Source organism: Grampus griseus (assembly GCF_964374135.1).
Source record: "Grampus griseus genome assembly, chromosome: X".
Lineage (NCBI taxonomy): Eukaryota > Metazoa > Chordata > Mammalia > Artiodactyla > Delphinidae > Grampus > Grampus griseus.
Genome location: NC_138999.1, coordinates 62992553 through 63017323, shown reverse-complemented (window position 1 = coordinate 63017323; position 24771 = coordinate 62992553). Strand labels below are relative to the sequence as shown.

The 24771-nt window shown below is 38.6% G+C and overlaps 1 protein-coding gene across 1 annotated transcript in view; it reads left to right on the top strand.

Annotated features, from left to right (window-relative positions):
- Nucleotides 1-206: 206 nt before the first annotated feature.
- The window catches only part of RLIM (ring finger protein, LIM domain interacting), a 36611-nt gene continuing 12046 nt past the window's right edge, over nt 207-24771 (top strand). Inside the window, exon 1 of the mRNA XM_082680944.1 lies at nt 207-376. The gene's annotated coding sequence lies outside the window, so the exon portion shown is untranslated. The remainder of the gene's footprint in view (nt 377-24771) is intronic.

Genomic DNA, 24771 nt, shown 5'->3' with positions numbered 1-24771 from the left:
ACAGCGGTTTTCCTTTTCCAGGCCGCGGCCCGCCTTGCCGCGTCGTCAGCCGGCAGCCTTCTCCTCCCACTGAGCCTTTTCAAGCAATCGCCTGGGATTGGCTACTCGGCTGGGAGTCGGGCTGCGGGGCCCGGACGCGGCATCATCACTTCCTGTTGTGGGCAAGCGTTTCCTGTCGCTGCTTGGTAACAATGGGGAAGATAATGGCTGCCTGAGCAACGTCTCCGAGCAGGCGCTGGGCTAGAGGCGGGTCTCAACCAGCGACTCATCGGAGGCGGGCTTGAGAGCGGCGGTAGGGGAGGCGCGCAGGAGCCCCGGCGGCGGCGGCGGCGGCGGCGGCCGGACCGACCGAGTCGGATCCCGACACTAAAACCGAGTAAGTGAAGCCTTGGGAATCCTGAGAAATGGATGGAGAGCGAGAGGAAGACAGCGGAGCCGCGGTTACTGCGTTCTCTCAAAATGGCCTGAGTGGCGCATCGTGGCGGAGGCTCAGCGCCGCCTCCGGACCCCAGGCGCAGGTTGCTGCGGGGGGCTCCGTGGCGTAGTCGCCGCTGCCATTTTAGTTGGGTGTATGGCCGACAGGCTCTTTGAAGAAGGGGAAGGAGGTGGGAAGTACTTCCTCTTCGTGGCCGCTCGAGCCGCGGCCGGGGCCCTCCAGAACCTTAAGAATTTTGGGCAGGCGATTTTCGAGTGTTGGCTTCAGGCGTGAGAATCTTTGACCGTCTCAGGTTTTTCTCTCCTCGGTTCTCTGGAGACTTCCCTCGCGTCCTCCTCCCCCCCTCCCTTTTACATGGCGGGCTTGGGTTTAGGAAATGGGGGAAAAATCAGGCTGCTCTAAGTTAGATGCTGAGAACTTGCGGGCCTTTATATTTCCCAGGATTTGCAAAACCCCATTTTGAGCCCTTCTGCAGGGCACTATCAATTAGGCGCCCCCTGGGGCCACGATGACATCTTCCCTGAGGATCTGAGGCAAATGTGGTTTACTCCCTTGCTCGAATAACCCTGGCATATCCTTTGGCAGATATCACTGCAAGGATCCCCCCAAAAGGGAGGGAAAAGCTGTTGCGTGTTTGTTGTTTTTCCCTGGGTGAGGGTGGGAATTGGGCCAAATGATTTTGAAGTTAATTTCCGTTCAATCCGTGAGCAACCCAACCCCTCCCCCCTCAAAAAAATGCCTAAGGGTCTCGGTTTCTGCGGGCGGTACCTGCCACGTACGCCATAGCTTTAGTAACTAGTATTAACCGGTTGGGCTTCTGCTTCCTGAATACTCAGTCCCTTTTTCCCTTATGCTGATTAATTTCAAGATGGAGGAGACAGCCACGTTCCTTCCCTAGACAGTTTCACCATACTTATTCCACAGGTTAGTCCGGGATTCTGAGGACTAGCAGGCTTGTTATTTAGGTCATTCTTTAGTTTGGGGGCAAGAGGAAGCATTTATATCAGGTTGTCATCCACTGTTTGCAAGGTCCCAGAATAATTTTTTGCTGGAAATAAGGAGCCCGCATTTCCTGAATCAGAATTAAGCGCAGTGGCTTTGGATGATTGAAGGAAGAAATAGACATACTATTACTAATCATTTTTTGATTCTTCTCCTTATTAAAGACAGAATACTTATATCACCCCATCAGGTACATTATGTCCGTCCTGGATGACTTGAGAGCAGGCAGGCACAGTTATCGCTCCCCCAAAATCGGTTTTCTAAGTTGTAAAAATAAAGTACCCAGGAAGACCAATCTAAATATCTTTTAGTTGGATTTTAGTATACTCTTACTGAAAAAATGTTTTTCTTCAGCCTAAGATGTCCTGATGATCTTTCATACTTTAATTACTGCCTTAGGCTAGTGTAATGTGCCAAATAAGTTTTTGGAAGTAACTGAGAATCTGAAAATAATTAATGGTCTCATGAGAAAAGGCCTATTTTAAGTAACTTTATATTAAAAGGTAGATTGGCTCTCGGCCTTTAAAGGCTATCTTATATATAAGATTCCTGGTTCCCTCTGACCTTCTCAGTCTCCCCAAATATCCTAATACTAATGTTGAGTTACGTTGGGTTGTGGTGAGTGTGTGTGTGTATGTATGTGTGTGTATCTGTATCTAAAATATATAGGATATGTATATTTTTAGGATGTGTCTGTTTCAAAGAAAATGTCTATCTTATAAAAGAGGAAGAATAATGGATTCTTTTTTTTTCTAGAGCAGAGAGTGAAGAAAACTAAAATCCAGTTTATTGTATTACAATACTATGTCATATAACAGTCAGGTAATTTATTTTTTGTTGCGTCTCCTGATGATTTATGTGTAGAATGCATGTTTAAAAATATTTATTCTGTTTTGCAGGCCCTGTAATTGGATGGGCTTATTTGATATATGTTAGTTGGTCTTGGGTATTCTTCATGATCAGAATGGGTGTTTTTCACTGGGAATTCAAAAGGTAGTGTTCCTGAGTAGCTGGAACCTCATTAGTGCTGTACCTGTCAATTTTTTTCCTTTAAAATAACGTTTGAAATTTACCAGTACCTGTATGGAACAGAAAAAACAATACAGAAATTTGCTGCCTTAAATTACTGTTGGAATGAGATGGGTATAAATAAATAGTGTTTAAATGTTTATTGAATAACAAAATGAATTATCAGTAGACTGTATTACAGGAATATAATCTCATTATTTTGTGTGACATTCGATTTTTTTCCTTCAAGGTCCAAAAAGTCATAAATGATATATAATACTCTAATTGGTATTAACTCCTTTCACCATCATTGTTAAGGTAGCCACATAATTTATTGCCCTAGCCAGGATGCTTTTAAGAGCAAAAGGGACATTATTAATAATGCATCCAGGTGCAAACCTGCATTGTCCCAGGCAAACTGCGATGGGTAGTTAGCCTAAATTCATAACTAATTTGTATTGAATACTTATGTGCTAGGTCCTGTGCTTCACATGCATCATTTTGTACTCCTTACAGCAAAGCTTCATGAGGATGTTACCTATTTTACAGAGGTAACTGAGACTCAAAGGAGAGATTAGGTAATTTGTCCTCAATTACATAGCTAATAAGTGGTAGAGCCCCCATTTTAACTCAGGTCTGTCTGATGCCAAAGTCACTAAGGTTTTATGTCTTTAGACTTAATTGCTATCTAATTAGATTGGAAATGCAAAGAAAATGAAAGGTTGTAATTTTTAAAATCTGTAGGTTATTTGCATCAAAAACTTTTGTTAAAGGAAATTTGCTTTATGAAGCAGGTGAGACTTATTTAGCAATTACACCCTCTTTTTTGGTCTGTCAAGGTTCCTGTTTCAGCTGTTAACTGCTTGTGAAAAAGTTTGATAAACTTAATTTAAAATCAGAAGTGGCTTTAAGAAATAGCTTAATAATGAAGTCATCTAGAACTGTTAGGCTGATTGGATATATTCTTTCAGATTAGTGAACATGTAGTGAGGCCTTAAATAATACAGTAGATCAAATGCATTTATGGAATTATAATGTGTATATTACTTTTCCCAAAGCTCTAGCGGTTTGGGAAATAGAGCAAACCACTCACCAACCTCCTGTTCCCTTGATTTACTGTAAAGTAGATAACAAATTAGAAAGTAAAAAGTCCTCTGTCAAACCCAGACCAATCAGGTGCTAGAATTTTGGGCCACTGACTAGGGCTGGGACATGTTTTTCTTTTGTAAGTCTAATTCCTTAACATTTCTGTATAACACAGACATTTCCAAAACTTTATGGCCCATTGATTTTAAAAAGTATCCAACTTACGTGATCCTTTGACATTTTGATACCCAGTGTAAGAAAGCAGTAACACTTCTGTGTCTATTTTTCCTTCGTTATTTTTTTTTCCAACCTGGAATATGGAAGTTTCCCAGATAATCAAGCAGTTCATTTTACATGTAAAAATCTTGACAATCTTGAACAATTTGGGAATATATTTGTGAACTTGTGGTTTTGCTCTTGAAATATATACTTGATATTTTTGCTGTAGATATTCTTGTATTTTAGTGCTTCAACCCAAGGTTTTAATTTCATTAGTCATAATATCACCAACATATGTGGGAGACAAATATCTGTAGACAGTGCATGGTATATGTATGTAGATTTGTGGACCTCTTGCAATAATTTCACTACTACAGGTTTGGCTGCTATTACAGCGTTTACATGGTGATGAACGTGATACTTTCTGTCGGGGAGAGGAGATATTTGTGTTCAGTGTTTTCAGTTTTTTCTGGAATGAAAAATGATCTCTTTCCTCTTGTTCTTCACTTGAGTGTATGAAGAAAGGATTTAACTCTAATTACAATTTTCATTTTTTATTGACCAAAGTTCCTGTTAGTGTCAATTACATCTAAGATGACCATATAATTTATCCAAACTGGGACACTTAGGCGTGAAAGAGGGCCATATTAATAATTACTACAGGACAACAGTTGTAGACTGCTACTCTTCTGGACAGACCGTGGATATATGGTCAACTTTGTCACCATTTCTGTGTAGGAGCACTGGTTCAGGGATCACAGTTGTCAACGTGTTTGGTTCTGTAACACAGTATTGTTTTCCTCAAACAATATAGCAGTCATTTGTATTTGTGTAGATAATATTTTCTTTTTTGGTCAAGTGATTTTAATTTTAAAAATTGACTTCACTCTTTTAAATAGTTCACTTTGGTGGAAAACTTATTTCTTAAAAAGTAGTACTTTACCATGAGATATCATCTCACACCAGTCAGAATGGCCATCATCAAAAAATCTAGAAACAATAAATGCTGGAGAGGGTGTGGAGAAAAGGGAACACTCTTGCACTGCTGGTGGGAATATGAATTGGTTCAGCCACTATGGAGAACAGTATGGAGGTTCCTTCAAACACTACAAATAGAACTACCATATGACCCAGCAATCCCACTACTGGGCATATACCCTGAGAAAACCAAAATTCAAAAAGAGTCATGTACCAAAATGTTCATTGCAGCTCTATTTACAATAGCCCGGAGATGGAAACAACCTAAGTGCCCATCATCAGATGAATGGATAAAGAAGATGTGGCACATATATACAATGGAATATTACTCAGCCATAAAAAGAAACGAAATTGAGCTATTTGTAATGAGGTGGATAGACCTAGAGTCTGTCATACAGAGTAAAGTAAGTCAGAAAGAAAAAGACAAATACCATATGCTAACACATATATATGGAATTTAAGAAAAAAAAAAGTCATGAAGAACCTAGGGGTAAGACAGGAATAAAGACGCAGACCTACTGGAGAACGGAGTTGAGGATATGGGGAAGGGGAAGGGTGAGCTGTGACAGGACGAGAGAGTCATGGACATATACACACTACCAAACGTAAGGTAGATAGCTAGTGGGAAGCAGCCGCATGGCACAGGGATATTGGCTTGGTGCTTTGTGACCGCCTGGAGGGGTGGGATAGGGAGGGTGGGAGGGAGGGAGACGCAAGAGGGAAGACATATGGGAACATATGTATATGTATAACTGATTCACTTTGTTATAAAGCAGAAACTAACACACCATTGTAAAGCAATTATACCCCAATAAAGATGTTTTAAAAAAAAGTAGTACTTTACCAATTAACACCAAAATTGCCAGTAATCAGTGACTTTTACATTAATAACTTAAAAATAAACACATGAATCTTTTGGGTTTTTGAGTCATTTTTTGACTTCTTGAGAATAATGAGAAGTCAGAATTGAGTTAGTGTGAATAAGACCAAATTCTAATTTAGTGGCGTAGCTTGATAATAAAAGAGCATGAACTGGGTTGAACTGGGTAATTGAAGATTAAATTCACTGTCTAAAGTACTTGAGTGAATTGAAATGTCATTATAATGGTTTCTTTTTTTAACTAACTTGATCCTGTGAATTGGCAGCATTTGGCTTGGTCTCCATCCTTTGATTTGTTGACATTGTTAATATTCTTCGGTTTAACTGTTTTAGAGGGTTGTTGTAAATCAGAATTATTTGTGAGCTGCAGACTTCCTGCCAAGAGATTAGACACATGCTGAATCCTTTTTTTCCTGCTGTCCTTTTCAAGTGGTAGAGGTAGAAGAATATAAACCAGGCTAAGCTAACATTGCCATGCAGATATTTTATAATCCCATTTTGCTCTAGTAGTATCAGCAGTGGTGGAGGCCTTAGTAGCATCCTCTGATAGGCCAGTAATGGAAGTGATCAGCAAATTGTGTGGGTGGTGAGAGGTACCATGCAATAAGTAAAGGCAGTGAAATATAAACCCTGCCCTGTTTTTTAAAGAGGAATGCTTTATATTTCTTTAAAAAAAAATAAGATAGTCATAAAAAGAGACAGAAGTGTATGAGTGAAATAGCAGTAAGAAAAGCACAGCTTCTAAGCTTACATCCTAGTTATTCATGTTTTTTCTTAAGCTTTATTTTTCTGACTTAGTATTGTAATGTGATGCAGGTTATATCTTATTCATAGTCACAGATTCATAGAATTGGAAAGGTATCTTGTAGATAGCTTAATCCAGTACTCTAATATTGATGGAGATCCTGAGACACAAAAGGTTAAATAAATTGGCCAAATTTACAGTTACTGTTACAGCCAAGAGTAGAATCTAGTATCCTGTCTTTTTCCATTTTCACAGAGCTAAATTCCACCCTGCTACTCATAGAATAAAAAAGCTATCTGGTAATCAACCTTTGATTTGCTACAAATGCTGTAAAATTTTAATGAAACATTCTATATAGGAACAATTCCCAACACTTTTGTATATAACTACATATACGATGGTATTTTATTTTCATGACCTCAGATTCAGCAGTTCTTTGTGATTTGACCTTTTTTTGTTTTTAACTATATTGAGTATTTTTCATTTTGGTGATGATATTATTGAGCTGACATTTTCATTATTCACAAGGCTTGCATGTCATTAATTCTCATCTACTCTGAGCTTCTTAATGAAGAAGCTCTGTTGCAAACACAATAATGTTTGCCCTTCTCTTTTCAGTATGACACATTTTTATGTTGGTACCTATGTTTTTTTTAATTGGCATGTTGTGCTTTAGAACACTATCGAGTTTTGGAGCTTGTATGAACACATCCAAAAGGTGACGATACTCAAGGTATAATACTTTAGTAGTTGGTTGGTATTAGGTTACCTTGATTCCTCCCTCACACCATACCTTTTTGGTATTTTGTTGTTGTTTTTGTTTTTCTTGTTTTTTTTCTTGTTGTTTGTTTGTTTGGGTTTTTTTTGGCAGTACGCGGGCCTCTCACTGTTGTGGCCTCTCTCGTTGCGGAGCACAGGCTCCGGACACGCAGGTTCAGTGGCCATGGCTCACGGGCCTAGCCGCTTCACAGCATGTGGGATCTTCCCAGACCAGGGCATGAACCCGTGTCCCCTGCATCGGCAGGCAGACTCTCAACCACTGCGCCACCAGGGAAGCCCTACCTTTTTGTTTTTGTTTTGTTTTGTTTTTTTACCTTTTTGTTTTTAAAAAGAGGTTATTTCTTCCAGACTTAATAGATGTGGCTTATTTTAAAACTGATATTCACACAGGCATTTGAATTCCAGAATTCAGTTTTTTAAGTCTGTTGTTTTGTTAACGATATATTTTAGTGCCTTAAATCTTCTTAATTGATGCAGTATGTCCATTGAATATAGTATGCATGTACTTATACTTAGCACCAGGTCTTCTGACCCATTAGTACTGAGCAGTATGTTTTCTATGTTTTTTTTTGTTTTTTGTTTTTTGTTTTTTTGCGGTACAGGGGCCTCTCACTGTTGTGGCCTGTCCTGTTGCAGAGCACAGGCTCCGGATGCGCAGGCTCAGTGGCCATGGCTCACGGGCCCAGCCGCTCCGCGGCATGTGGAATCTTCCCGGACCGGGGCATGAACCCATGTCCCCTGCATTGGCAGGCGGACTCCCAACGACTGCGCCACCAGGGAAGCCCGCTTGCTGTTATTTTTGATATTATACATTCGTCCCTATTCTATAATATATAGTCAATTCTCATTATTCTTGTAGATATTTTCTATAAACTCACCATAAGCACTGACTTAATGAGTACTGAATCCCAGCCCCTAGGGGAAATATGCACACACACACACACACACACACACACACACACACACACAGTGGTAAGTAGACAGATATGTATGTATACAAATATCTCAGATTATGATCTTAAATTATAAAATCAATTCTTGGTAGTTTCCATTTTCTTTACAGTACTTTCTTTTTTTTTGCGGTACACGGGCCTCTCACTGTTGTGGCCTCTCCTGTTGTGGAGCACAGGCTCCGGATGCGCAGGCTCAGCGGCCATGGCTCACAGGCCCAGCTGCTCTGCGGCATGTGGGATCTTCCCGGACCGGGGCACGAACCCGTGTCCCCTGCATTGGCAGGCGGACTCTCAGCCACTGCGCCACCAGGGAAGCCCCTGAACAGTATGTTTTAACTGACTTTTTGCCCTAACGTTATAACAAAATTACATTTTTTAAAGATTGGCGTACGTGGATTAGGAGAATTAAATGAAATACTTTTAGCAGTGGTTAGAAACATAGTAATCTGCATAATTTTTATTAATATATGATAATCACTGTAGGAGAATTGGAGATCACTAAAAATGCTTTAAAATTCTCAAGGTGAATAAAATCTGCTTTAAACTCCCTAGTTACAGAATAAATCTCAGGTTTGGTTTTCTTGCTGGCTTTTCCTCCCCGGAATTAAATTTACCTGACACAGTCATACATTTATTGACCAAATGAGTAGTTTTTGAAATGACTGGGCAAATTTTCTAATTTGGCTGCTTGTGTTCCAGGAATGGATTTGGATATATTGGCACACAGTATTCTGAAAGAAATAAGGGTAATAAAACATATTATTTATCCGAGGGGCAACTCTATTTAAAACAAAAATACTAAAAGTTGACTTATTAAAAAATAAGCCCTGCTGGGTTCAGACTGCTTATAAAAGCTGTTTTGTCATTTTGGAAGTTTTCATACCGGAAATGAACATGGTCTAAATAGCTCACAGTGAGGTTGAATACGTTGGACATGCCTATTGGGACTGAAGGAATGTATTTAGTTTATAGTCTTGTATACTACAAAGCTACAGTAATCAAGACAGTATGGTACTGGCACAAAAACAGAAAAATAGATCAATGGAGCAGGGTAGAAAGCCCAGAGATAAACCCAAACACCTACGGTCACCTTATCTTTGATAAAGGAGGCAGGAATGTACAGTGGAGAAAGGACAGCCTCTTCAATAAGTGGTGCTTGGAAAACTGGACAGGTACATGTAAAAGGATGAGATTAGATCACTCCCTAACACCATACACAAAAATAAGCTCAAAATGGATTAAAGACCTAAATGTAAGGCCAGAAACTATCAAACTCTTAGAGGAAAACATAGGCAGAACACTCTATGACATAAAACACAGCAAGATCCTTTTTGATCCACCTCCCAGAGAAATGGAAATAAAAACAAAAATAAATGGGACCTAATGAAACTTCAAAGCTTTTGCACAGCAAAGGAAACCATAAACAAGACCAAAAGACAACCCTCAGAATGGGAGAAGATATTTGCAAATGAAGCAACTGACAAAGGATTAATCTCCAAAATTTACAAGCAGCTCATGCAGCTCAATAACAAACAACCCAATCCAAAAATGGGCAGAAGACCCAAATTTCTCCAAAGAAGACATTTCTCCAAAGAAGATATACAGACTGCCAACAAACACATGAAAGAATGCTCAACATCATTAATCATTAGAGAAATGCAAATCAAAACTACAATGAGATATCATCTCACACCAGTCAGAATGGCCATCACCAAAAAATCTAGAAACAATAAATGCTGGAGAGGGTGTGGACAAAAGGGAACACTCTTGCACTGCTGGTGGGAATGTGAATTGGTACAGCCACTATGGAGAACAGTATGGAGGTTCCTTAAAAAACTACAAATAGAACTACCATATGACCCAGCAATCCCACTACTGGGCATATACCCTGAGAAAACCGTAATTCAAAAAGAGTCATGTACCAAAATGTTCATTGCAGCTCTATTTATAATAGCCAGGAGATGGAAACAACCTAAGTGTCCATCATCGGATGAATGGATAAAGATGTGGCACATATATACAATGGAATATTACTCAGCCATAAAAAGAAACGAAATTGAGCTATTTGTAATGAGGTGGATAGACCTAGAGTCTGTCATACAGAGTGAAGTAAGTCAGAGAAAGACAAACACCGTATGCTAACAGATATATATGGAATTTAAGGGAAAAAATGTCATGAAGAACCTAGGGGTAAGACAGGAATAAAGACACAGAACTACTAGAGAACGTACTTGAGTATATGGGGAGGGGGAAGGGTAAGCTGTGACAAAGCGAGAGAGAGGTATGGACATATATACACTACCAAATGTAAGGTAGAGAGCTAGTGGGAAGCAGCCGCATAGCACAGGGAGATCAGCTCCGTGCTTTGTGACCGCTTGGAGGGGTGGGATAGGGAGGGTGGGAGGGAGGGGGATGCAAGAGGGAATAGATAAGGGAGCATATGTATATGTATAACTGATTCACTTTGTTATAAAGCAGAAACTAACACACCATTGTAAAGCAATTATACTCTAATAAAGATGTAAAAATAAATAAATAAAATAAAAAATAAAAATAAGCCCTGCTGGGTTAAGCCTGCTTATAAAAGGTGTTTTGTCATTTGGAAGTTTTCATACCGGAAATGAACATGGTCTAAATAGCTCATAGTGAGGTTGAATACATTGGACATGCCTATTGGGACTGAAGGAATGTATTTATTTAAGGTTTATAGTCTTGTATACTACAAAGCTACAGTAATCAAGACAGTATGGTACTGGCACAAAAACAGAAAGATAGATCAATGGAACAGGATAAAAAGCCCAGAGATAAACCCACACACATATGGTCACCTTATCTTTGATAAAGGAGGCAGGAATGTATAGTGGAGAAAGGACAGCCTCTTCATTAAGTGGTGCTGGGACAACTGGACAGGTACATGTAAAAGTATGAGATTAGATCACTCCCTAACACCATACACAAAAATAAGCTCAAAATGGATTAAAGACCTAAATGTAAGGCCAGAGACTATCAAACTCTTAGAGGAAAACATAGGCAAAACACTGACATAAATCACAGCAAGATCCTTTTTGACCCACCTCCTAGAGAAATGGAAATAAAAACAAAAATAAACAAATGGGACCTAATAAACTTCAAAGCTTTTGCACAGCAAAGGAAACCATAAACAAGACCAAAACACAACCCTCAGAATGGTAGAAGATATTTGCAAATGAAGCAATTGACAAAGGATTAATCTCCAAAATTTACAAGCAGCTCATGCAGCTCAATAACAAACAACCCAATCCAAAAATGGGCAGAAGACCTAAATTTCTCCAAAGAAGACATTTCTCCAAAGAAGATATACAGACTGCTAACAAACACATGAAAGAATGCTCAACATCATTAATCATTAGAGAAATGCAAATCAAAACTACAATGAGATATCATCTCACACCAGTCAGAATGGCCATCACCAAAAAATCTAGAAACAATAAATGCTGGAGAGGGTGTGGACAAAAGGGAACACTCTTGCACTGCTGGTGGGAATGTGAATTGGTACAGCCACTATGGAGAACAGTATGGAGGTTCCTTAAAAAACTACAAATAGAACTACCATATGACCCAGCAATCCCACTACTGGGCATATACCCTGAGAAAACCATAATTCAAAAAGAGTCATGTACCAAAATGTTCATTGCAGCTCTGTTTACAGTAGCCAGGGCATGGAAGCAACCTAAGTGTCCATCATCGGATGAATGGATAAAGAAGATGTGGCACATATATACAATGGAATATTACTCAGCCATAAAAAGAAACGAAATTGAGCTATTTGTAATGAGGTGGATAGACCTAGAGTCTGTCATACAGAGTGAAGTAAGTCAGAAAGAGAAAGACAAATACCGTATGCTAACACATATATATGGAATTTAAGGAAAAAAATGTCATGAAGAACCTAGGGGTAAGACAGGAATAAAGACACAGACCTACTGGAGAATGGAGTTGAGGATATGGGGAGGGGGAAGGGTGAGCTGTGACAAAGCAAGAGAGAGGCATGGACATACAAACACTACCAAACTTAAGGTAGATAGCTAGTGGGAAGCAGCCGCATAGCACAGGGAGATCAGCTCCATGCTTTGTGACTACCTGGAGGGGTGGGATAGGGAGGGTGGAGGGTGGGAGACACAGGAGGGAAGAGATGTGGGAGCATGTGTGTATGTGTAACTGATTCACTTTGTTGTAGAGCAGGAGCTAACACCATTGTAAAGCAACTGTACTCCAATAAAGATGTGGAAAAAAATAAAAGCAAACAAAATGAAAAAAAATAAAGTTTATAGTCTTGGCATATATTGGGAGGCAGTTGTCCATTTAGTGAAAAGTTGACTGGATTTGGAATCAGGAGGCCTGGCTTTAATTACTGGCTCTTTCCACTTAGTAAGCACATGGCCTTTGGTAAATCACTTTGTCTGTGCTTCTGTTTTTTATCTGTAAAATAGATTTGGTGGTTCCTACTTCATAGGATTGTTGTAAGGCTTCATTGAAATATAGGTGAAAGGGCTGTATGAATAGGATGGTAAGTATTGCTTATAACTAGGAAGAGACCTAAGTGATTTAAGAACAATTACACATTTGTTCTCTTGTTTTATTGGTAAGCTTTCCCAGAAATATTTAAGTTTAAAAATGGCTGATGCTAAGCATATACTCAATCCAAAATTTCTGACTTGTGCACATGAATATTATAACTGAGTATAAGGTAACTAAATAAAAAGATTTAAAATCTTCTCTTTTATGATGATAGAAGGAGCCCGGGGGAGGGGGATGGTGGGGATTCTTTTTTTCTCTTACATAAGTTAAACTGGAAATGTACCACAATGTTTTTCACCACAGAGTAGAATCTACAGACCCATTTTATTAACATAATTCTTAACTGATCTTTTCACACCAAAATGGAGAGAGATCTGTATTTCATCATTTGGACTGCAGTCTCCTGACATCTTTGGCATACTTTAACCTTTAAAATGTTAGTTTTCACTTACCAAACAATAGTGACATTACATCTGTCAGGCTGAACTGAACTTGGCGGTTTAGAATTATTACATTTTTTTCATTTTTATACCACTTAGGTAGTGAAGGGACTGCTTAAAATGAGACCAGGTTCATTTGGGTGTATGTTAGTAAGATGATTTTACAAGGCATTTGAGGGCATTGCTTACATTCAGGATTTTCTTTTCTTTGAAGATGTATTGATAATTACTTCTAGTCCGGGGGACCTCGGCAGGTGTTACAGCCGTAACTCACCCCTTAAATGTCCATACAGGGTAGAGATGTCTTGCCAGTGCTGGAATCTCTTGACCACCACTCCCAACCTAGGGGAAGTGCGGAATGAGGCAGAAAGAATGAAGGCTTTGGGCAAAAGTAGGGGAGCAAATTGGCTTTTTCTCTCCCTGTGCCCTAATCAACTACAAGAAACAGACTGCATTTTAAATGGAAATCTATACCTTAGCAAAAACATTGTGTTCTGTTTAATGAAGCCTTGCCAGTTTGGTTGCAATTTTGAAATAAATGAGTGCGTTGCAGGGATGCCATGTGGGGAAAATATTTTCCTTTATTTTCTCTGGTGTAGGCAGGGGGAAAGGAGAGCGGCGTGTTATTATGGAACTAATAGTAATTTGGATTTGTTCACATGTTGCTTTGTGAGTGTGTCTCGTTGCTAAAACTTTGAATTAAAAAGTAAAATTAAACCAAAATAAAAATCCTTCTTGAATAGAATAAAGCAACCTCTAAACTCATCAGGTGGGAGCTATTTAGGATTTAACAGTCTGTAAAATCACAGTGTTTGGGAGGGTTTTGAATGGAGGTATGACTTTTTTGTCTCTAGTTTCCATGTAGGAAATGTTAGAAATTCTAGAATGTCAAGAGTGAACTTGAAGATCGGTGAGTGTAGGAAAGAATCATCTATCCCGTGTGTTTTTGTAGAGTATTATTTTATTTTTGGAAAATATAAAGGAGATGCATAAATAGTGGGTTTATAGAGCATAAACTATACATTGAGAACACTTTAAAGCTCTTTCCATATGTGGGGTTGCTGTCTTACAAACAGATTCTTTAAAGCTGCACTGTCCAATATGGTAACCCCTAAGCACATGTGGCTACTGGACACTTGAAATGTCACTAATTAACTGGAACTGAACTTTTAAGTTTCTTTAATTTTAATTAAGCTAAATAAAAAACTGAAAGTGTAAATTTTTTCCATTAAACACAACTTTGTTGTTTCATTAGGACTACATTTCACTTTAATGAAGGTTTAGCATCCAACTTGAGATGTGCTGTAAGTGTAAATTACACACCAGATTTCTGAGACTTAGAATTTTTAAAAAATATAAAACATCTCGCTAATTTTTGTATTGATAACATGTTGAAATGATATTTTGGTTATGTTGGGTAAATAAGATATTAATAAAATTAATATTTCAAAAATATAAAAAGACCATGTAAGGCAGGAAGTGACACTAGTGGTACAGACAAATGCTGTGTGCAGAGATGGATGAAAAATTTGATAGCTGAGATAGTAATAGCTTCTTAGGTGATAAGATTTCATTAAACCTTGAGGCGTGAGGGAAATGGGGAAAGACTAAGCGGGGGCTGAAGGATCAGCATTAGTAGAAGTGTGAAGGTAGTAAAGCGCAAAGTGTGTTGGAGGGAGGGGATGGGGCAATATAAGTGGACTGGTCTTACCAAGAAAACATTATAACAAAATTGTGCCACTGGGAATATGTGGCTTAGTATGACCCTAGGCCCAGAATAGAAAACCAAGGGGCTCTCCATCCTTAATGACATTTTAGTCCAAAGGGTCTTTTGAAATCAGTCTGTTCAAACTCCCACCTAATAAGGACAAACTCCCATCTAATATCTAGCCTCTGCTTGAATATTTCCAGAGATTGGTAATAGCTTGCTTCGAGAGACTGGTTACATCTCCACTTTTAGACAATCTTATTTGTTAGACTATTAAAAGACAGAATTATCTGCTTCCATGTTTCTTCAACTCTTGGCCCTAGTTTGACCCTATGGTTCTGCTCTCTTTCATGTTATAACTCCAAATATTTGAAGATGGTAATCATGTCCATTTTTAGTCTTGTCTTCAGGCTAGACATCTCCAAGTAATTCAACCATTTCTTTTTTTTTTTTTAAGTTATTTTCTTTGGCTGCGTCAGGTCTTAGTTGCAGCATGCAGGGTCTTCGTCACAGCATGCAGGATCTTCCTTGCGGCGAGGGCTCTTTGTTGTGGCACGCGGGTTCCAGAGCACGTGGGCTCTCTCGCTGAGGCGCATGAGCTCAGTAGTCGTGGCATGTGGCATTAGTTGCCCTGCGGCATGTGGGATCTTAGTTCCTTGGCCAGGGATCGAGCCCACTTTCCCTGCATTGGAAGGCGGATTCTTTACCACTGGATCACCGGGAAGCCCCTCAACCGTTTCTTTTATGGTATTCCCTGGCTTCTCACCATCTTGGTCACTCTAGATACTTTCTTGTGTTTGTCGATGTCTTTTTGGAGGTATTTTAAATGTTTCAAATACTCTGCATATAGTCTGAAGTGCAAGTTGCATTGGCACTGTTACCTACTTTTATCTGAACACTATGGCCTGGGAAAACAACATGTGACTCTTAGGTTTCTTAGCAGCCAGGTCAAACGGTCTTTTTATTGAGCTTTTGTTAACTAAAAACTTCAGGTCTTCATGTGAACTCACCAAGACAGGTTTTTTTCCCCTATTCTGTAATCTTTTTTTTTTAATTTATTTATTTTTGGCTGTGTTGGGTCTTCGTTGCTGCATGCAGTCTTTCTCTAGTTGTGGCAAACGGGGCAGGGGGCTACTCTTCATTGCGGTGCACGGACTTCTCATTGCAGTGGCTTCTCTTGTTGTGGAGCACGGGCTCTAGGTGCAAGGGCTTCAGTAGTTGCGTCACGCGGGCTCAGTAGTTGTGGCACGTGGGCTTAGTTGCTCTGCGGCATGTGGGATCTTCCCGGACCAGGGATTGAACCTGTGTCCTCTGCATTGGCAGGTGGATTCTTAACCACTGCACCACAGGGAAGCCCCCCCATTCTGTACTCTTACTATGGATTACTTCAGCTTGCTAACCCTTAAAGTGTTTAAGGTAGCACATTTATCATCATTTTGTTGATTTCAGCTCATCTTCACAGCCCAGAGAATTCAGAATATTTTTTGTCGTATACATCTTCATTACTAACTCCCAGCTTTGAGTTGTCTGTAGATTTGTTTAGCATGTCTTTGACATGGTTCTTTTAAAAATGCTAAAGACAGGGCTGTTTGCAGGTTAACATTGCTCCATAATCTTTGAGAGTGTTATTTAACAACTGTGAATCTGTTAAATTGTATTGTCATCAAGCTCCTTGCTACTCAGACTGATCAGCAGCATCAGCATCACTTGGAGGCTTATTTAAAGTGCATGCTCTCAGGCCTCACCCCCAACCTACTGAATCAGAATCTGTATTTTTACAAGATTTCCATATGATTCGTTTGTATGCTGAAGTTTGAGAAGCACTGATCTAGTCCACATTTCTCCATAACGATAGGATGCAAAACCTTTTCAGACTCTGTACAGAAACCAAGCTAGACTAGTCGGCAGTATTATCCTGATGCCCCTATCAAAGAGTTTCTCATCCCTGACTGCACAATGGAATTACCTGTGGAATTTTTAAAACATCACTGTCTAGTTCGCCCCAGAGAAAGCTCCCCCAGGTGATTTTAATGTGAGAATCTTGTAAAGCAAGTTGTATGTGAAAGAAAACTATGTAAAGCAAATGAGGTTAATTTGGCAGTGAATTCCACTTCTGGTAAACATATTTCTTCTACGTGTTTGCAATGTATCTGATAGTCTATTGCAGAATTTCCCCCTAGGTTTCTCGTCAGATTTTGCTGTGCTATAGCTTATAGATGTCACTTTCTTTGAAGATTACATCATCTAGCATCTTTCCTGTTCTCTGTGATTTCTCAAAGATTATCATTGGAAATATTGCAGTTTTGGCTCTTGATTCTCTCTGAGAAATTTGTTTTTTTCCACTACTTCCAGTTGGAAGATGATTCTCCGTGTTGAATAAAACAGAAGTTGAGTGACTCTACCTACCATCTTCTGTTAATATACCAACGCCCCCACACACACATGTTTAGTACAAGACTCCATTCTTCTTTCAGATTTTGTTTTTCAAAGCCATTTTAAAAAATCTTTCCTGTACTTCTGAAAGTTTCTGTTTCTTGTGGGCTTTAACCTCCCTGGCACTATTCTTAAGACTTTGTGCCATACTTGTAACAGTCCTTGGTATGTGAGTTTTCTGTTATCTTTGGTTCATGTCCTGCAAATGTCAGAACTTATCAGATGTTTTTCCCTTCTTTGAAAGCTTTACATTTTTAAAGCCTTTCAGCCCTACTGAGTTGTATATTTTTTTTGAATTTTATTCATTTTTTTATACGGCAGGTTCTTATTAGTTATCCATTTTATACATATTACTGTATATATATCATTCCCAATCTCCCAGTTCATCACACCACCACCACTCCCCGCCACTTTCCCCCCTTGGTGTCCATACGTTTGTTCTCTGCATCTGTGTCTCTATTTCTGCCCTTGCAAACCGGTTCATCTGTACCATTTTTCTAGGTTCCACATATATGCATTAATATACGATATTTGTTTTTCTCTTTCTGATTTTGCTCTGTGTGACAGTCTCTAGATCCATCAACGTCTCTACAAATAACCCAATTTTATTCCTTTTTAGGGCTGAGTAATGTTGCATTGTATATATGTACCACATCTTTATCCATTTGTCTGTCGATGGGCATTTACGTTGCTTCCATGACCTGGCTATTGTAAATAGTGAGGCGGTGAACATTGGGGTGCATGTATCTTTTAGAATTATGGTTTTCTCTGGGTATATGCCCAGTAGTGGGATTGTTGGGTCATATGGTAATGCTATTTTTAGTTTTTTAAGGCACGTCCATACTGTTCTCCATAGTGGCTGTATCAATTTACATTCCCACCAACAGTGTAAGAGGGTTCCATTTCCTCCCCACCCTCTGCAGCATTTGTTGTTTGTAGATTTTCTCATCATGCCCATTCTAACTGGTGTGAGGTGATACCTCATTGTAGTTTTGACTTGCATTTCTCTAATTAGTGATGTTGAGCAGCTTTTCATGTCCTTCTTGGCCATCTGTATGTCTTCTTTGGAGAAATGTCTATTTAGGTCTTCTGCCCATATTTTGATTGGGTTGTTTGTTTTTTTAATATTGAGCTACATGAGCTGTTTATACGTTTCAGAGATTAATCCTGTGTCCATTGATTCGTTTGCAAATATTTTCTCCCATTCCGAGGGTTGTCTTTTCATCTTGTTTGTAGCTTTCTTTGATGTGCAAAAACTTTTAGGTTTCATTAGGTCCCATTTGTTTATTTCTGTTTTTATTTCCATTAGGAGGTGGATCATAAATGACCTTGCTATGATTTATGTCAAAGAGTGTTCTATCCTGTGTTTTCCTCTAACATTTATGTCTCGAATCCATTTTGAGTTTATTTTTGTGTATGGTGTTAGGGAGTGTTCTAATTTCATTCTTTTACATGTAGCTGTCCAGTTTTCCCAGCACCACTTTTTGAAGAGACTGTCTTCTCCATTGTATATCCTTGCCTCCTTTGTCATAGCTTAGCTGGCCATAGGTGCATGGGTTTATCTCTGGGCTTTCTATCCTGTTCCATTGATCTATATTTCTGGTTTTGTGCCAGTACCATATTATCTTGATTACTGTAGCTTTGTAGTATAGTCTAAAGTCAGGGAGTCTGATTTCCCCAAGCTCTGTTTTTTTCCCTCAAGACTGCTTTGGCTCTTCGGGGTCTTCTGTGTCTCCATACAAATTTTAAGATTTTTTGTTCTAGTTCTGTCAAAAATGCCATTGGTAGTTTGATAGGGTTTACATTGAATCTGTAGATTGCTTTGGGTAGTATATTCATTTTCACAATATTGATTCTTCCAATCCAAGAACATGGTATATTTCTCCGTCTGTTTGTATCATCTTTAATTTCTTGCATCAGTGTCTTATAGTTTTCTGCATACAGGTCTTTTGTCTCCCTAGGTAGGTTATTTCTAGATATTTTATTCTTTTTGTTGCAGTGGTAAATGGGAGTGTTTCCTTAATTTCTCTTTCAGATTTTTCATCATTAGTGTATAGGAATGCAAGAGATTTCTGTGCATTAATTTTGTATCCTGCAACTTTACAAAATTCATTGATTAGCTCTAGTAGTTTCTGGTGGCATCTTTAGGATTCTCTATGTTTAGTATCACATCATCTTCAAACAGCGACAGCTTTACTTCTTCTTTTCCAATTTGGATTCCTTTTATTTCTTTTTCTTCGCTGATTGCTGTGGCTAAAACTTCCAAAACTATGTTGAATAATAGTGGTGAGAGCGAACATCCTTGTCTTGTTCCTGATCTTAGAGGAAATGCTTTCAGTTTTTCACCATTGAGAATGATGTTTGCTGTGGGTTTGTCATATATGGCCTTTATTATGTTGAGGTAGGTTCCCTCTTTGCCCACTTTCTGGAGCGTTTTTATCATAAATGGGTGTTAAGTTTTGTCAAAAGCTTTTTCTGCATCTATTGAGATAATCATGTGGTTTTTATTCTTCAATTTGTTAATATGGTGTATCACATTGATTGATTTATGTATATTGAAGAATCCTTGCCTCCCTGGGATAAATCCCACTTGATCATGGTGTATGATCCTTTTATTGTGTTGTTGTATTCTGTTTGCTCGTATTTTGTTGAGGATTTTTGCATCTATATTCATCAGTGATATTGGTCTGTAATTTTCCTTTTTTGTAGTATCTGTGTCTGGTTTTGCTATCAGGGTGATGGTGGCCTTATAGAATGAGTTTGGGAGTGTCCTTCCTCTGCAATTGTTTGGAAGAGTTTGAGACAGATGGGTGTTATCTCTCCTCTAAATGTTTGATAGAATTCACCTGTGAAGCCATCTGGTCCTGGACTTTTGTTTGTTGGAAGGTTTTTTGTTGTTGTTGTTGGAAGGTTTTTAATCACAGTTTCAATTTCGTTACTTGTGATTGGTCTGTTCATTATTTCTGTTTCTTCCTGGTTCCGTCTTGGAAGGTTATATCTTTCTAAGAATTTGTTCATTTCTTCTAGGTTGTCCATTTTATTGGCATAGAGTTGCTTGTGGCAGTCTCTTAGGTTGCTTTGTATTTCTGCGGTGTCTGTTGTAACTTCTCCTTTTTCGTTTCTAATTTTATTGATTTGAGTCCTCTCTGTCTTTTTCTTGGTGAGTCTGGCTAATGGTTTATCAGTTTTGTTTATCTTCTCAAAGAACCAGCTTCAGTTTTATTGATCTTTGCTGTTTTCTTTGTTTCTGTTTCATTTATTTCTGCTCTGATCTTTATGGTATCTTTTGTTCTGCTAACTTAGGGTTTTGTTTGTTCTTCTTCCTCTATTTCCTTTAGGTGTAAGGTTGGATTGTTTATTTGAGATTTTTCTTGTTTCTTGAGGTAGACTTGTATTGCTATAAACTTCCCTCTTAGAATTGCTTTTGCTGCATCCCATAGGTTTTGGATCGTCGTGTTTTCATTGTCATTTGTCTCTAGGTATTTTTTGATTTCCTCTTTGGTAGCTTCAGTGAGCTCTTGGTTATTGAGTAACGTATTGTTTAGCCTCCATGTGTTTGTGTTTTTTACGTTTTTTCCTGTAATTGATTTCTAATCTTATAGCGTTGTAGTCAGAAAAGATGCTTGATATGATTTCAGTTTTCTTAAATTTACTGAGGCTTGATGTGACCTTAGATGTGGTCTATTGTGGGGAATGTTCCATGCGCACTTGAGAAGAAAGTGTTGTAATCTCCTGTTTTTGGATGGAATGTCCTATAAATATCAATTTAATCTATCACGTCTGTTGTGTCATTTAGACCTTGTGTTTCCTTATTAATTTTCTGTTTGAATGATCTCTCTATTGGTGTGAGGTGTTAAAATCCTGTACTATTATTGTGTTACTGTCGATTTCCTCTTTTATAACTGTTAGCAGTTGCCTTATGTATTGAGATGCTCCTTTGTTGGGCACATATATATTTATAATTGTTATATCTTCTTCTTGGATTGATTTCTTGATCATTATGTAGTGTCCTTCCTTGTCTCTTGTAACATTCTTCATTTTATCTGATATGAGTGTTGCTACTCCAGCTTTCTTTTGATTTCCAGTTGCATGGGATATCTTTTTCCCTCCCCTCACTTTCATTCTGTATATGTCCCAGGTCTGAAGTGGGTCTCTTGTAGACAGCATGTGTATGGGTCTTGTTTTTGTGTCCATTCAGCAAGCCTGTGTCTTTTGGTTGAAGCATTTAATCCATTCACATTTAAGGTAATTATCGATATGTTATCCCTCCCTTCCCTCCCTCCTCTTTTTTCACTAACTTGAGTCTTTCCTTGACCTCCCAGGCGAAGCTTATAGCTTCTTTCTCTGTTTAGGAGGTTGGACTAGACCTCTAATGTCCCTTCCTACCCAGAGATGCTATCCTCTTTAGTGTCTTTTGTGTGTATGTGCTGAAAACAGCTTCATTGACTCAGGCATCCTTAATCACTGTGCTCCTTGGATCTGGCTCTATTTTCTTAATTGTTATGGGTTTGTTTTTTTGGGTACTTTTCTTCTCATGTGTTTCCCATTTAGAGAAGTTCCTTTAGCATTTGTTGTGGAGCTGGTTTGCTGGTGCTGAATTCACTTAGCTTTTGCTTGTCTGTAAAGGTTTTGATTTCTCTGTTGAATCTGAATGAGATCCTTGCCGGGTAGAGTAATCTTGGTTGTAGGTTCTTCCCTTTCATCACATAGCCACTCCCTTGTGGCTTGTAGAGTTTCTGCTGAGAAAGCAACTGTTAACCTTATGGAAGTTCCCTTGTATGTTTTTTGTCGTTTTTCCTTTGTTGCTTTTAATAATTTTTCTTTGTCTTTAATTTTTGTCAGCTTGATTACTATGTGTCTCGGCATGTTTCTCCTTCTGTTTATCCTGCCTGGGACTCTCTGTGGTTCCTGGACTTGGGTGGCTATTTCCTGTCCCATGTTAGGGAAGTTTTCAACTGTAATCTCTTTAAGTATTTTCTCGGGTCCTTTCTCTCTTCTCCTTCTGGGACCCCTATAATGCGAATGTTGTTGCGTTTAATGTTGTCCCAGAGGTCTGTTAGGCTGTCTTCATTTCTTTTCATTCTTTTTTCGTCATTCTGTTCCGCACCAGTGAATTACACCATTCTGTCTTCCAGGTCACTTATCCATTCTTTTGCCTCAGTTATTCTGCTATTGATTCCTTCTAGTGTATTTTTCATTTCAGTTATTGTATTGTTCATCTCTGTTTGTTTGTTCTTGAATTCTTCTAGGTGTTTGTTCTTTAATTCTTCTAGGTCTTTTTTAAGCATTTCTTGCGTCTTCTCGTTCTTTGCCTCCATTCTTTTTCCGAGGTCCTGGATCATCTTCACTATCATTATTCTGAATTCTTTTTCTGGAAGGTTATCTATGTCCACTTCTTTTAATTGTTTTTCTGGGGTTTTATCTTGTTCCTTCATCTGGTACATAGCGCTCTGCCTTTTCATCCTGTCTATCTGTGAATGTGGTTTTTGTTCCACAGGCTGCAGGATTGTAGTTCTCCTTGCTTCTGCTCCTGAGTTGTATTTTTTATAAATTACTTTCAGGATTATTTATTGATCCTTCACAAGTGGACTTTGTCATGTTGTTAGTGTTCAGAATATTAACTGCTTAATGTTAGCCAAATGTGGTTTTCTTTGGTTTGAGAAATTATGGATGAACTTTTTCCTTTGTGCTTTTCTGTAGTTTTAAAAATTAGCTGTGTGCTATTACCAATACTAAGTTGTTACTTAGGTACATATGGGAAATTTTGGCTTCCTTTTGTTTGTTTCTTTGATTGCCTGGCCCATATAACTTTTATGAGTGTTTTATTTAAGCTCTTGACTTGTAGTCTTCTTAAAGTTTCAGGTTATTATGAAAACAGTATATTTGAGAAATTTATATAGCTTACTCTTACCAAAAGTAAGGAATCTTGGTTATGAGGTTAGGAAACTCCAAAAATATTGCATCTCCCTCCCCTTCCTTGACATTTTTATCTTATTTGTTTAAACAATGATAGAGTAGTTCTAAAAATAATGATCTAAGAGAGACAATGGGGAGAGCTAGGTGTGCCCATGTACAGCCTGAAATTTGTTTAGACTCATCAGACAGGTAGAGAGGCTTCTTTATTTTTATATCTGAAAGACAGTTTGTTTTTATTTTTCTCTAGTACTGACTTGTAAACATCCAGGTACTTCATGTGTTGTGTGTGGGATTAAATCCTAGTACCAATATAGATTACCTCTTTTCTACAAATTGGATTTTCATATGTTTATGGAATTAACTTTTATTTTGTCAATATGAAGTTCAATAAGGTCAATCTGAGGTTGGAAGGAAAAGAGTTAGAGAATGAAATTTTTTGTTTGGATTCTTCTCTTAGTTTAGATTGTTTACTACCATTGTTTTTTCATTAGAGTGGTTAATGAGTGTGTGGAGGTCTGCCAATACAGTAATTATCTAATGCTGTACAAGTAGTGAATGACAATTAAGAGGTTTTGGCTAAACAGACACGTGAAAGGATGCTCAGTATCACTAATCATTCGAGAAATACAAATCAAAACTACAATGAGGTATTACCTCACACCAGCCAGAATGGCCATCATCAAAAAATCTAGAAACAATAAATGCTGGAGAGGATGTGGAGAAAAGGCAACCCTCTTGCACTGTTGGTGGGAATGTAAATTGATACAGCCACTACGGAAAACAGTATGGAGTTTCCTTCAAACACTACAAATAGAACTACCATACGACTCAGCAATCCCACTACTGGGCATATACCCTGAGAAAACCATAATTCAAAAAGAGTCATGTACCATAATGTTCACTGCAGCTCTATTTACAGTAGCCAGGACATGGAAGCAACCTAAGTGTCCATCAGGAGATGAATGGATAAGGAAGATGTGGCACATATATACAGTGGAATATTACTCAGCCAGAAAAAGAAACGAAATTGAGTTATATGTAGTGAGGTGGATGGACCTAGAGTCTGTCATAACAGAGTGAAGTAAGTCAGAAAGAGAAAAACAAATACCGTATGCTAACACATATATATGGAATCTAAAAAAACCCAAAATTGTTCTGAAGAGCCTAGGGGCAGGACAGGAATAGAGGTGCAGATGTAGAGAATGGACTTGAGGACACAGGGAGGGGGAAGGGTAAGCTGGGACTAAGTGAGAGAGTGGCATGGATATATATACACTACCAAATGTAAAATAGATAGCTAGTAGGAAGCAGCCGCATAGCACAGGCAGATCAGCTCTGTGCTTTGTGTCCACCTAGAGGGGTGGGATAGGGAGGGTGGGAGGGAGACGCAAGAGGGAGGGGATATGGGGATATATGTATACGTATAGCTGATTCACTTTGTTATACAGCAGAAACTAACACACCATTGTAAAGCAATTATACTCTAATAAAGTTGTTTAAAAAAAAAAAAAAGGAAGTTTTGGCTAGTTTCATGTCCTATCCCAGAGCAGGGGTTGGCAAACTTTCTGCAGAAGTCCAGATAGTAAATTTTTTTCACTTTTCTAATCAAAATTGAGCATATTACATAGTT